Here is a 14,190-nt window from a genome sequence, read left to right as displayed (position 1 = left end):
AGCAAGCCTATCTTCATGCATTACCACCCCGACTTTCTATCATTTCCGATTCTAAAATCAGTCAGAGAGGTCAAGGAAATCTGAGGACGCAAGATAAAGTTGGAGCTGCCACACCACAACCTCTTTGGTCACCTCCTCTGAAATAGGAAGGTCAGTGACATAGTGATAATTGGTGAAATTACCAGCATACAGAGAGCACTCCCTGAGCCAGGGCCTAACAGTTGCTCATTTGACACATGCTGGCACCGCTCTTCCCAAAGAGCAATGAGGACACTCAACCACTAGCAGATCTAGCATCCTCTCTGCGTTTATCGGTCTTTCCTGGCCAGGAAAATCCTGGATGCAGCTTACAGAGCAAGGTTCCTCCAAACACCTCTCTTCTGCTGAGCCCAGCGCTAACTGCACCCAAACAAAACAGCAAGGCAGGAGAAACAGAGAGTGAAATCTACCAGAACAAAAATGAAAGGGACTCACTTTCCTAGCTGAGTAACAGGTTTTCCACACTGAATACAGAAGCACAGATGGTAAAAAGGGAGCTGCAAGATTTAAAGACAGCATTTCAAGTTTCCAAAAGTCATAGCTGGCCCCTCAACAAATAATACAGAGTTCCAGTATTTCTGACAGATCCTCCAGAAAAAATGCCACCTTTCATTTTGGAACTAAACAAAAAAAAAAAACCACAAGCGTATTTTTCCCCACTTCCTGAAGCAAAAGTAATAACCTCCAGTATAAGATTGTTTACGATGTTGTTTGAGTGCCATGCTTGAAATATAGGCCATAGCAAAGGCGTGCATAAAAGCATTTTCCCTTCTCGCACCCCCTTTTATAGTACAAATTGCAGCAAAAAAAAATTACTGGGTTATATAAATAAAACATACTTTTTTCCACAAAATTCTACCTTCAAAAGGTAGACTTCTCAAGAGGTCAGGTTACTTAATTGCCATGTCATTACAAGAGCTCTATTTCAAGATTTTGGCAGCCTTCTTTATCTTACTACAACAGACCATGTAAAATCTTACACTCAGTGGGCTATCACAGGCTCATGACATATCCCAAAACAGTACTGCTGCGTGGCTCATACATTGACAGAACCAAACAAAAGCATTGGTAGCTTTCATTACTCAAACCTAAATTTTGTTTTCTGTTTCTTACCAGCACTGACAAAAGAAAACTTCCTCCTCTGCAGACTACCCAGTTAACTCAGGTGTGTCAGAGTACATGTGCCTAATCGCACACACATCTGCCTACAACGAATCATTAACCCAGTTCTGGAGCAGGAAGGTAAGCAGCAACCAGCCTTAGCCCCACGGACCATTCATCAGCCTGAGCTGCTGAATGAATGCTAAACCCTATGGAAAAGTAGGGAGTAACCAAAACCAGAGCGGGGCAGAGGAGTCGGGAGGAATTTTGACTAACACAGGCACTAGGACCACAAGGCTTCTTCCCACAGGCCACCACCGACGGCTGAACCTTGTGTCCTAAGTCTAATTCTAGCCCTGAAGAAATGACAGCGATGCCGTCCAAGTTACTCCCGCAAGCTCACCCAGCCCCTGCCCTTTAGGATCAATGCCGCTGAATGAGCACGGGCTACTCACACCAGTGTGGGAAGGGTGCAGTGTTTTTTTGCACTCTCCTTTCGGGGAAAATAAGCATCCCACACCCGTGGCTCCTGCACACTGTAATTGAGACGAGCACAGGCATGTGTCTCACCTTCACAGGACACAAGAGCACATAAATGCTGCTTTCCCTTACCCAAATGATACGATGCATATGTATTTGATGTAGTAAGAATGTTACCAGGCTATATGCCATCGTTTCTGCTTCTGAATCAGGAGTAATATATGAGAAGTAGCATTAAATGCTATATAAATTGCGTTCATTATTTATATTCAGCTACTTCTGTGCAGCACCGCTTTATTTTCTATGAACTTCTGATACAATATTCCTCTACAGTACTTTGAATAAAGAAATTATTAGAGACATCTACTGACACAGGCATGAGCAAAGCAGGCTGGTCGCTCCTTGTTGCTCTATGGAAGGACGTCACCGAATGCCACTGGCAAAAAAAAGATGCTTCCAACCCAGACTGCAGCCACCCGAGGCCTCCTAGCAGGCTAAGTTCAATCTCACAGCATCAGGGAATGGGATCAGCCAGCGAAGGATGGATATGTTCGGGAAACTGCTAGACCAAACTTCTTTTCTCCCTCCCTGATTAAGTAGGCCAAAAATATTACCATGCAACAACGGAAGACATGAGAGATCCGTAACCATCTGTGTGTCATCACTGCCCACGTTCAGACCCAGGGAAAGAGACACTTGGAGGCATTTATGCACCATGGAGTCATTTGTTGGCTATACTGTCAATATCAAATCCTCACAAGAGGATGCACTGGTTTTGACAGAGCAGTTGGTCTGCTAGGTCCATGAGCACGGTAACAGAATACACTGAAGCTTTTGCCTGGCCTGTGAGTGTCAAAAAACGTGTTCCCTGCTATCAAACATCATGTATTCTTGGTGTTTTTAATGAGGCAGCAAATGAATGCCTGGAAGCAGATGCCTCCTAACATAACCCTGACATAAGCAGCAATACAAAAAGTCCACCCCGAGTGAATCAAACATACACATGCACGCATGTGCACACATACAGAGATTAGCCAAAGTACTATTTGAAAGCAGTCCCATTTCCCTGTCAATAGCCAAAGACTTATTAACGCATCAACCTTATTCCAATTATCCTGTCCATGCTGCTGTTAAAAGCAAGCTACGCTTTATCACGGATGTCCTGGACCACAGGATTAGGTCCAGAGAGATGGGGTAGGAAGAGAAGAGTGAGAATTTCATTTCACCATGGCTTCTTCTCTCAAAGTAAATAATGAATTAAAAGTTTAATCTTTCACTGAATACCTGGGATGTTGCTAGTCTTGGCAAATGACAACTAAATTAAACATATATGAATGGTGTCACATAACAAGTCTAACCGCTTATTTTTAAACTTGGAAGAGTCTGAACAATTGAAAATATCTGGGTTGGGCTTACAAAGTAATTCCACACACCCTTTTCACGCACTCAGTCTGCATAGCTGGTGGTAGTAGGTGGCACTGAAAAAAAGAGAAGAAATCTGAAACATAAACACAAAAAAGGAAAAACTTCCTATACTCTTGATATTAATGAGAAAATAGTATGTAGCATACTACTGTTTTTCATTTCTGCTGCAGAAAATGATAGGACAGGCTTAGGATGGGTAAAAACCTCTGTATATGATATTAATATTAAAGAATCAGTGCTAACATGAAAAAACCCACTTCCTAAAAATAAAATAGCCTAACCTTAATGTCACTTAGCAGTCTCTCCCTTGAATCAGTAAACTTATACCCACAAGGAACTGGTGTCAAGTAGACAAGCAGTGTGCTTTTGCATTTTAATTATGCATATATATACAAAAAGATAATTTCTGTCAATCCTTAAACATCTTCTCTGTTGAAAGAAGAAACAACTAATGTTAACAGAAATCTGGCTTCATTTGGTATTATTTAACAAGTAACTTCTACAGCTAATTAATACAAACACTTTGCAGTTTCTACTTCAGTCAGTCTGAAGAAAAGCTACAGACATACGCAACCCAAACACAGCTATATATTTCCAAGTATTTTCCTAGATATTTTCTTGATATAAACTGGGGGGGGGGGGGTGGAGGGGAAGAGTATTTAAAGGACACATATACAGGCCTGCATGTCTAACTAGAAAGGCAAATCTTCCTCCCAGTGCCCGACCGACAGCAGCCAGATGGATTCAGACTGGCGGCCTCAATGCCGGCCCCACAGGTGAGGCACAGGCAGCACAGGGACTGGGCACAGCCATTTCTTCCCGCTGCCCCTTCCTCCTCACCCATCTCCTTTGCGGGCTGCAGTCCCTTCAGGGTGCTACCAGATCAGCCGTGGTGCCTCCTGTGGTGCTGGCCCCGCTGCTCCCTTGTCTCAGCTCTTTCTGCCTTTCCTCACACAGGCCTTTCCCGAGGAAAAGGGGGAAGGAGCTCAGCCATGCCCTGCGGTGGGTGCCTCGGAGCCGGCTGGAACTGGTTGTGTCTGGCATTGTGCAGCCCCAGGCCCTCCTCACAGGGGCTGCCCCTGCAGACCCCACCCCAACACCTTGTCAGTTACGCACAGTACATTTAATAATTAGCACCACTGGCTAAAACAAAGAAGCTTCACTTTCCATTTGGTTTCTCCAGTCAAGGAAAGTTGCCCAGGAGCCTGCAGCTGAGGCACAAGTAGAGGCTGCAGGACAGTGAGGTCCCATCCACTTCTCTGCCGCAGGCAGATCCCTCCACCTCTTCCAGGTCATCCAGATTCTCCTTCTCCAGCAACACACATACTACAGCAAAGTGCTCAGACACTATGGAAGTGGAAAGCTAAGAGATGAATAGAGAAACAAGGTTTTCTGATGATGTGCCCAGTGATCTACCCACAGGCCAATCTGCAGCACCTGGGCTGCCCGAGACCCACAGGTGGTTTAAGTGTCAGGCTGTGTGCAAGAAGCCTTGTGCGAGACAATACAGTCTCTGACCATAGAAGAACACACACCAAACAGAGGCAGCTGAAGCCAACATCAGCAGATCCCACTAAAACCCAGCTTCATGCTGAGCCCGAGAAGGCTATGCAGTAAAAACAATGCAAAACTCTTAGGGCCAGTTCATCTCTCCCCCTGAGCCACCCAGTTCACCTTCACTCCATGCCGAACACCGTATACGCTTTATGAAACTACACAAGAAAACTATGAAGGCCAATGAGAAGCCTCACCTGTGGTGCAGAGATGGCCGAGTTCCTCATTCTAAGACCACCACCGCAGGATGAGACACTGCCTCAGGATTTTGGCAAGAGAACTTCAGCCTTACTTGTGTCCTGCAGCTTTGACTGGTGGTACACCTACAGAGTCACTATCAACACAGAATCTCCAATTATTTCACGAAAAATTAAGTTACATTTCATTTTTGCCCTGATTTTTTCCCCTCACTCAAATCTAGCACGCTAGTGATATAGAAATGTTTTACCCATAAGTGATCAGTTATAAATACTTTCAGACAAAAACTTTTCTCAAACTTTGAAAGTCTACCATTCAAACAAGCTAGACCCCTTTAATCTAACCAAACTTACGAAGCTTTCATGAACATAGAAATAAAATAAGCAACCCAAGCACGCAGTCAAATCAAACACATAAAGAAGTGAGTGTATAAACAGCAGTTTCTTAAAGCCAACTCAGGGAATGCTACTTCAATGCCAAACGCTGAAGCAAGGCAACTGCAGCTTCCTCTTACAGTAACACAGCACAGGGATGCAGCAACACATCTGGATGGTGGCAGTCAGGCTCTGCACACTGCCCAAACTACAAAACCCCATGCCCGTATTTTTATTTCAGGTTTTCAATTACCTTGCTACCGAATACATGCCAGTAAACCACGGATTGCAAGCGTTAAAATACTAACTTCTCACATGGGTTAAGTTGGCAGTTTTAAAAACAAAGAGCCAAATTCTGATATTCCTACTAAACTCAGGATCTCCAGAAACATCACATTGTTTTAAAAAAGCAACTCATAGCATAGAGGTACCTGTCACTGTTAGTAAGGCACCTGTACTCCTGCAGCCGTCCTTCTGCTCACACCCTCTCTTTTTCCGAGTCAAAAGAGAGCTGCAGTGGCTTGAACACAGCTTTATGAATTCAAGAGAGTTTCCTGATTGTTTGCTGTGGCCACCTGTTGGTAAAATGGGTGTGTAAAACCTCATCAAGGAGTATGTACCTATTTAAATGACTCACGTTTATAGCATTGCTTTTATTTTCAGAGCTTTAAAACCCGTTTCTCTTGGGAGAGAAGAAAAGGAGAAGGGGGGAAAAAAGGTATTTATTCATACTGATACTGAACACTTGTCTCTCGATGCTGGTAAGTATGTTTAAGGACTCGACAATTCGGTCAGGTGTTTGACCGCAGGTTTAAGTGAGCACAGAAACAGGACCAGTGAGGCCAAGGTGCTGCCCAGGGTAGCTCTGCCACCCGCAGGACCACGTCGGGCAGGCAAGCCTCCCTCCCTCCCTCCACCTGAACTTAAACCCAAGCTTTAGCAGGCTGTAGCAGCTGCTCATACCCCACGCTATTCCAGCGTTTCGGAGGGGAAGCTCCAACTCCTGTTCTTTTAAAAAGTATTTTTAGCTATTGCATTCTTATTGTTGACAACGAAAAACGAATACAAGAGCCAAAAGAGAAATCCCCTTTCCTTTGGCAAAACTGTGCTAATCACACCATCATTAGAGAACGAACTTACTCGAATTGCAAAAGGCAAACAGGCATCTCGGCTAACTATATCCGCCCAGGGCGGGAGGAACAACAGCCTGGCTGATTTTGTAACAACCCTTACAGAAATAAAATTGATAAATGGTTAATTCCCTTGGTATGTGAATTAGCACAGTCCATTACATTAATAGAATAACCCTAACTTAACCAACGATATAATCTGCTCCTGGGATCTCTTTAACACACACACATCCTATTACGAAACTATTTCTGAGCAAAATGTCTGGGTGTCAAACTAACAGTGAAATTGAGAGCCTTCATTTTTTTCATACTCAAAAATATAATCATACGAAAATTATTAAAGGAAACTACACACAAGGCATGGAGATCTAAAACTGTTGCCAGTTGTCATTACACCAACAGAACTAAAAATGTGTATGATTAAAAAATGTAAGCGAATATGTATGAAATGTATTTATAGTGTTTTATGATTACTTAGAGAATGGGAAACTAATGGTTTATTTTTTTATGATCATTTCCTGATTGTACAGCAAACCCAAGATACAACAGCAACGTTACTCTTCTAAAATCTAGTAGCCTGGGACAGAATAGTAGCACACGAATCACGTCTTTGGGATGGAAGGCATCAGGAGAAAAAGAAAGAATATGAAAGCTGTATTTGTACAAACTGCGAAAAGGGGAAAAATTAACTTGCAGGAACAGAGACAATAAAAATTAAAGACAGACACAGACAGAAAGAGAAGGAAGAGACAGACATATAGCTTGCCAGATCGATCCTCTCTTGTCAACTGCTGGTAAGAAGGTATGCTTAAAAAGAACGGTGGAGTACTACAAAGCTGAAAAACTGATAAAAGGATGAAAAAGCCTAAATCCAGCTGGGAAACAAGGAAGAGGAAACACGTCCCTTCTTCTAAAAATGTTCATTATTTTACATTATATGTTACTACTGAACCACTCACTCTCATCACACTTTACTATTAATTACCTGTGTCCTAATAAGGAGTAACATTTTACATTTTCAGCAAAATCTCTGGCCATTAATAACAGGTAGGCAAGCTATCCCTTCTTCTAAAATGGAAACTGAGAAAAAGAGCAGGGAGCAAGGTGCCCCCTCCCCCCAAAAATCAACAGCAGGGCTGCCGGAAGAATTTGATGCAGGAACTATACTAGATTTTGCTGCTTTGCCCACACAGGGGGATTAAGAGTTGGGGTTTTCTGAACCCAACCTCCTACAAATATTTTCATTAGCTAGAACTAAGAAATCTGTCATTCTGCAACTTGGCCCTCAGTTTAAAACAACTCACCTCTATGTTTTTAATTATTTTTTAAGATGGAAGTGACACTCTATACAGACTTAACCAAAGGCTGTTTTAAAGTGCCATGTTTTCCAGCTGAAAAGAGTCTGCAGAGAAACCTAGTACTGCCAGATACCCAGTGTATCTGTTCTTTTTTTCAGTAATGGGCTGAAAGCTAATCTTCAGTATCACAAGTAAGCCATTGTGTGCAAAAAAAAGACCACTGTCTCTACTCCTGTTGCATATACAATAACTATTCTACAGTACCCCATTTTGGAGCAAGAAAGAAAAGCGGAAGAAGTTTTTTACAATCAATATAATGGGATTATGCATCATGGGACACATCCATTTCATGTTGCTGAGAATAAGAAATTGATGAATTAAAAAAGAGACTCTTTAAGCATATTCGACTTTCTGACTGTTTATTAGTATTTCTGTGGAAAGTGCTCACCAAAAGAAAAATGCTTAATATTGCATCAGTCATACTTACTCTACAGTTAGATCCAGATCCTGAAGTAGTGGGTGGTTGTTTTTCCTCACATCGACTTACTCATCTCTGGTTTAGTTCTTGACTAGATATCCTTAACTCATTTTCTCTTCTGTTCTAGACAGCAGGACATCCTGGCAGCGCCAGTGGTTGAGCTGAAGTCAATAAGCATCATATTCATGATTTCTCATGATCTCTCCATCTGATGACAACTACTATCACAGAAAACTAACAGAATACTCAACTTTGAACATGAGCTTCAAAGGAGAGGAAAAAAACATGCACATTAATACTTTCTGCACTTAGGGACACCCTAAAACAAACTGCTCTTTCCCACTCTACTGTTGGATCTTGCATGCAACAAAACTTTAAAAATTGCACTAGCAAAGAAGCTGAAAGATGGACTAATAGAAGGAGAGAGATCTGACAACTGTCCAAGATTAGAAATAATGTTCTCACCAGCTACAGCAGCAGTGCAGATCAGTTCCTGATACACTCAAATGCAAAATTCATTTAGTCTGAGTCAGATCCGCAGCTTGAAAACTGAAGAACCCTGTTGGCATGTTGCAGTATTAGTTCAAAAAAGGCAGCAATTGTTTTTTAAAAGTAACAGCCAGACTTCTTTTAGCTATTGGATTGCAAGTTGACCAAGAAAGCACATAGCAGGTGAAGAACATGCAAGTCCCGAAGAACAACATATGCTAAAACAAGGATTCCCAGATCACAATGGGGTAATGGATGAGCTATTACTGAGAGCCAAAAAGGAATCCCACTGAAGTATGCTTTTAATATATCTTACATCATTATAAATTTATTCTAGAAAAGCCACTGATATTCTGCTGTAGGCAGAGCAACCTTGGTCCTATTGGTCTGATTTAATTCCTGGAAGTGAACTCCACGTTCCCCCCCATTACCAGTCTGGTCTCAGACTAAATACAGAACACTACCACTTCAGAAATGCTCCCAAAGTTTGTGTCTCTATATAAAGTTTATAGTCCCCAGCTGTCATAATCTCCAAGATAATCTGTACTTCTTCTGTATTTTATGACGAAAATCTGACATTAAGAAAGGACAGAACATTCAGTATCATACATTACTAAACAGCTGTCACACGAAACAAAACACATGTACTTTGTTTTCTCAAACTGAAAAAACATGACTAAAAAAGTTAATGAAATGGTATTTGTTTATGTTGTCTCATGAGAAGGTTCCATACCAAAAAATAAAATCCCTAACTTTTCATAGCAGTGTCACCAAGAGACACTGGACAAAAATTATCCCCTCTGTTTCGTGGTAGCAGATGGTCTCCTGTGCTAACTATCCGTGTGCTTTTACCTCTGGTCAAATCAAGACTGGCAAATGACACCTTCTGTAAAGTCTCTGCTTTCAACTACCCTTTCCAGTCAAATGCAAATCCCATGTACTTTGAGGATCTAAGACGTACAAAGCACATGAGTTACTATTATAAGCAGCAGCTTGCTTCTGAACACCTCCCTTTGTGCCCTCACCACTGTATTTCAGCACAAACCTACAAGTTAACATTTGTACCTATCTGCCTGCTAGGGCGACTCGTACAACAAGCGGTATGTATCTGAAAGCTGAAAATCACAACTGAAGTGTGGGTGAAAAAGTAGGAGGACAGATTTCCTTCTCTTGTTATCTTGGGCGTATCACTGTACATGTTTCTTCAAATATAAAATCCAGACAGTTATGACACCTTTCTTTTCTAAAATGACCCATATGAGGTCATATATTTATGCCACTTTCTCTATAATGGTATTTTTATTTTCAGGTAGATACAGTACACCATGTGATCTACCTGGGGAGAGTTTTGCCTGAAATCACTCCAAACAGCAGATTAATTCCAACTGCTGAAGTATCACGCCTCCTTCATTCATCCTCCTGGGGCAATGAAAGAGAAACCATTTCCGTAGCGGGACCGGAGCCCCGCTTTGTTTTTCTTGATCTTGGATTTATATTCGTAGCTGATCATCAATGAGTCTTTGGTAGCTAAATCACAACAGCTCCTCTGTCTGCAGTCAGCAAGGATATGAAAGGGAAATGAGCCCCCCCCCCAAAAAAAAAAAAGAAAAAAAAAAAAAGAAAAAAGGAATCCTCTCCCAGAGCCAAACCTCAGTTTACACAGCATGAAGCAATCTCTCCACAAGCTGGCTTCTCTTCTGGGCAGGTTTCATGGGATTGCGGTGCCACAGAAATGCACAGGATCTGTCTTGCTTATGCCCTGTTCTTTTCGAAGCCTGCTCACACCCTCCCCTCTGAAGTGGGTTTATACATGGCAACACCTGTGTTATCCTAGAAACACTTTGGCCAAGAATAATCCTGCACACAGGAGCAGACTCTTTTTACACCTGCCTGCTGAGCACAGAGGGGCACGTAACCCAGCCGAGTGGTTTGGAGTCAGCATCAACGGGCTTTCCTATAAAGCAATGGAGTCAAAGCAGTAACTTGGCAGGGTGTGATGCACCAGAAACTCAGCTCAGTGAAAAAGCGGGATGGAGGCTTGAGAGGTAGGTGTAGCCGGCAGGAGAAAGGCGATGGATAAGGCAGACTTGAAAGGGTATGAAATGTATTGGGAGGAGCAGGGAAGGAAGAGAAATGCTACATCATACTGGATCTGTGTTAAAACATGCAGTGAAACGGGTATACCACTGAAACGCCTTTAAGGAGGGAACATCTGCAGAGGCTCCCATACCAATTGGAGGCTTACAACGTCTTTTAATGAGCATTTCTCAATACCCTTCCTCCTCACCAAGGCCCCCCTTCCTTTTTATCCTACCTCACAGAAACCAGAACAGAATTCACACAACTTAGTGGCAGCATAAAACACAGTATCACAGAAGGGTTGAGGTTGGAAGGGAGCTCTGGAGGTCATCTAGTCCAACCCCCTTGCTCAAGCAGGGCCACCTAGAGCCTGTTGCCCAGGCTATGCCCATTTTTTTATTTCTGTCTTCAACACCTCCATTCACACGTTAAAAAACCACAAGGATTCTGTCTGAATGCTTAAACTGTATTTCCCAACAGCTGGATCTGTTGGAAAAATCCACTGCAATTTTCAACAGAAAAAAACACCACCTTTGCTCATCTGTTACAGATGCCTACTACATGGTCAGGGTCTAGGACAGTACTATAATGAAAGGAATAAACCAAAAGACACGCAATGTAAGAGACTGTTCCTCCTTTCTGATGGCAGTGGCAGACTGGAATGAATTTTCCTCATTACTGTTGTATTTTAATTTAGCCTTGCAGTCCCAGAACTGTGTAGTAAAACTGCATCATCCGCGCCCCATCCACAACGAGCAAGACACAAGGAAGGCACAGGAACGGGTTCACACAGTTAGGGCATCTGCTGTTGCGCCTGCATTTGCAGAATTTACCTGTCCTAGAAACATGAACTGACTCCATTTCCGAGTCCAGCCCTTGTGCAGCAATTCTAATTTGCAAAGAAGTTTTACAAAAATACATTAGGCTGTAAGCTAAGGGAAAATATTTCCCACTGCAAACCCAACGCAAAGGGTTTGCTGAAAAAAATGACTGGTATATACAATGTTTAGATTTACAAATAAAGTTTTTCAGGGGGCTGCTCTAACTCGTACCTGAGGTATTTTAGCTTCTGCAGCAGCTCAGGAACTAGAATAAGGATAAAGGAAGCATCAAACCACACATTCACTATTTCTGTGCTGCTTCTCTCCCAGAAGATGCAGCACTGAAGCAGCCCCCAGGCCTTTACATAAAACTCCACAGAGAGACTTTACTTCAATCAGCCACTTCCAAGGAGGAGTCTGTTTTAACCACAATGTCAAAGGATATAAAATTTGACAGAATATGGATGCATACACCTGGGTAAACAGTTTAATCCCAAGTGCTGTTTAAGCTCATGCCTACGTGATCTTAAAAGGTCTGTTCTGCAGACTCCTTAACTGACCTTGCTGGCTCTTGTACACAACCCAAGCTCAGGGTTGAAGACCAAAGCCTCAGACTGAAGAGCCAGACCTTCCGGGCTAGCTCAAACAATCCCCAGAGATCTTTAATTATGATAAATTATAAACATTTTCTCTGCATTAACAGTGCTTTTTTAAATGACTAATTTATATTAAAATGCTGTTTTAAAGATTCACATCACTTAAAAAACAGTGATTACTGTCTCTCAAATCGCCAATTTAGACTGAAATACTCCTGATTTACACTGATATAAATGAGCAGAGAGTGAAGTTTATGGTTGGTTTCTTCCCTATACATGCAACGGACAGCACCCTGCCGCAAAATTACATAGGGGTGATCCGGAGCTTTACAGGTCATTCATGATGTTGTTATCACACATCATACATGAAATTAGGAAGCACTAGAAAATGATGCACACTGGTACAAACAAGTTGAGAAGAATTTGGCCAAATAGGAATTCTCTGGTCCTGAATATCTAGTCCTGTTTATGAAGAAAATACAATTGTTCCAATGTACATTGCTGCCTTCAGGAAAGCGAGCAGAATCAAATGAAATTCTGTAATACAGACTTTCACATGCAGAGACCACGCAGTGCATTCTCATATTTAGACCTGACATTAAACACTGGAAATGAAAAAAACCAGACACTACCTAAAGCTTCAAAACTAACATGCCAGGTACAAGACAGCAGATACTCATTGCTGCATTGATTTGTATCTGAATAACTACATGATTTTACAGACAGTAATGCAAAGGCTAATTTTTGCTTAGGCTTAAAACATGGAAGTGTATCTATTAGAAAACTGCATGGAACTGTCATCTAGAAAAATACTGCAAGACAAACTGTAGAGAGCAAACTGGCTAACCTGTACAACTGTACACTGAAAGAGCCTGACCGCTCTCTGAGCATTAGTGTCACCTTCTTTGCTAGTGACAAAGGCTCACAGTAAACTGCTGTATGGGGGAGAAATTAATTTCTTTTTAAAAAGTACTACATTACATTAAAAAACAAAAACAAAACCCAAAAACCCCACAAATCCCAAACACCAAACTGGTAGCTGCTCTTGGCCAGGCGATCACAAAGAACTGCCTAACTCTCTCCCTTCTCCATCCCACCTGCTTCACAACAGACAGCGGTCTCATCCAGCACATCAGCTATGCAGCAGAACATTTTGAATCCCCACTAGAATGGGGTGTATTTTCTGGAGGATTTACACCAAGCTACTCTGTTTTTCCATGAATGCAAAATTACAGTAATGTGTACAAAGATGGAAAAGCAATTCCTCACCAAAAGGCAACTAATGAATCACACTCCTTAATTTCCCTGTAAAAAAGCTACCAGAGAGTAACTTTTTCTTCCCCTCCCAAAACTACCCTCATGCAGGTACTTGGAACTGAGTAACACTATATGGTCTTCACACATGTGCACTATTCTACCATAGACATTAACATGTTAATTAAAACTTGATAATGTTATGTGTGTATACACATACACGCACAAAAAACAAGCAATATCTCCATCTTTTTCTGACAAGTTATATGAATTCAACATTTTTCCATATTTAGGCTAATATAAATAGCCACTGCACAATCCAAAACTGGTTATGCTTTATTTTCCTTGGGCTTCCGTACTCCCACAGAAACCCACTGACTTCAACTCATTCCCTCTCTTTCACACAGATGCTTAATTCTTCAGGGAAAAGGAGGGAAGATCTAGTCTAGCTGCCAGGTTGTTTAGCAGAAAGGGATTCTCAAATGAAAACAGTTTGAAAGTTTCTTCTTCATCCTCTCCAGCGCAGGAAAGCCTTGAACTGGAGATCCAGCTTGTGCATCCCTCTCTGAAATAGCTGAGAGATTTGTGTCTAGAAGGGGTCATCTTTACGACCTGCGGAGCCTTTCCTGACATCTTAACCGAAAACCTCGCTGCCAGCCCCAAAGCCTTAACTTTCGCCTGACCTTCAGTCAGCTCCTGGCACTGGAGTGGAAATACCAGAGAAGGATAGCTGAACAGGATACAGCACCTTCATACGTTAAATCACTGTTGCGTGGGTGTCCAGACATGAGTTTGGAGAGGGTTCATTTGGGGTTCTTTTTCTGTTTTGTTTTTGGCGGTTTTTTGGTTTGTTTTTAAACCACAGCCACTGTCT

General features: G+C 42.1%; 1 protein-coding gene across 12 annotated transcripts in view; it reads right to left on the bottom strand.

Annotated features, from left to right (window-relative positions):
* COBL (cordon-bleu WH2 repeat protein) overlaps positions 1-14,190 on the bottom strand; it is a 162,396-nt gene that overhangs the window by 131,089 nt on the left and 17,117 nt on the right. Inside the window, exon 2 of one of the 12 annotated variants that reach the window (XM_076330265.1) lies at positions 4,797-4,933. The exons of the other annotated variants lie outside the window; for them this stretch is intronic. The gene's annotated coding sequence lies outside the window, so the exon portion shown is untranslated. The remainder of the gene's footprint in view (positions 1-4,796; positions 4,934-14,190) is intronic. 12 annotated transcript variants of the gene reach the window in all.

Source organism: Aptenodytes patagonicus, chromosome 2 (genome assembly GCF_965638725.1).
Source record: "Aptenodytes patagonicus chromosome 2, bAptPat1.pri.cur, whole genome shotgun sequence".
Lineage (NCBI taxonomy): Eukaryota > Metazoa > Chordata > Aves > Sphenisciformes > Spheniscidae > Aptenodytes > Aptenodytes patagonicus.
This window is presented reverse-complemented; position numbering and strand designations above follow the sequence as displayed.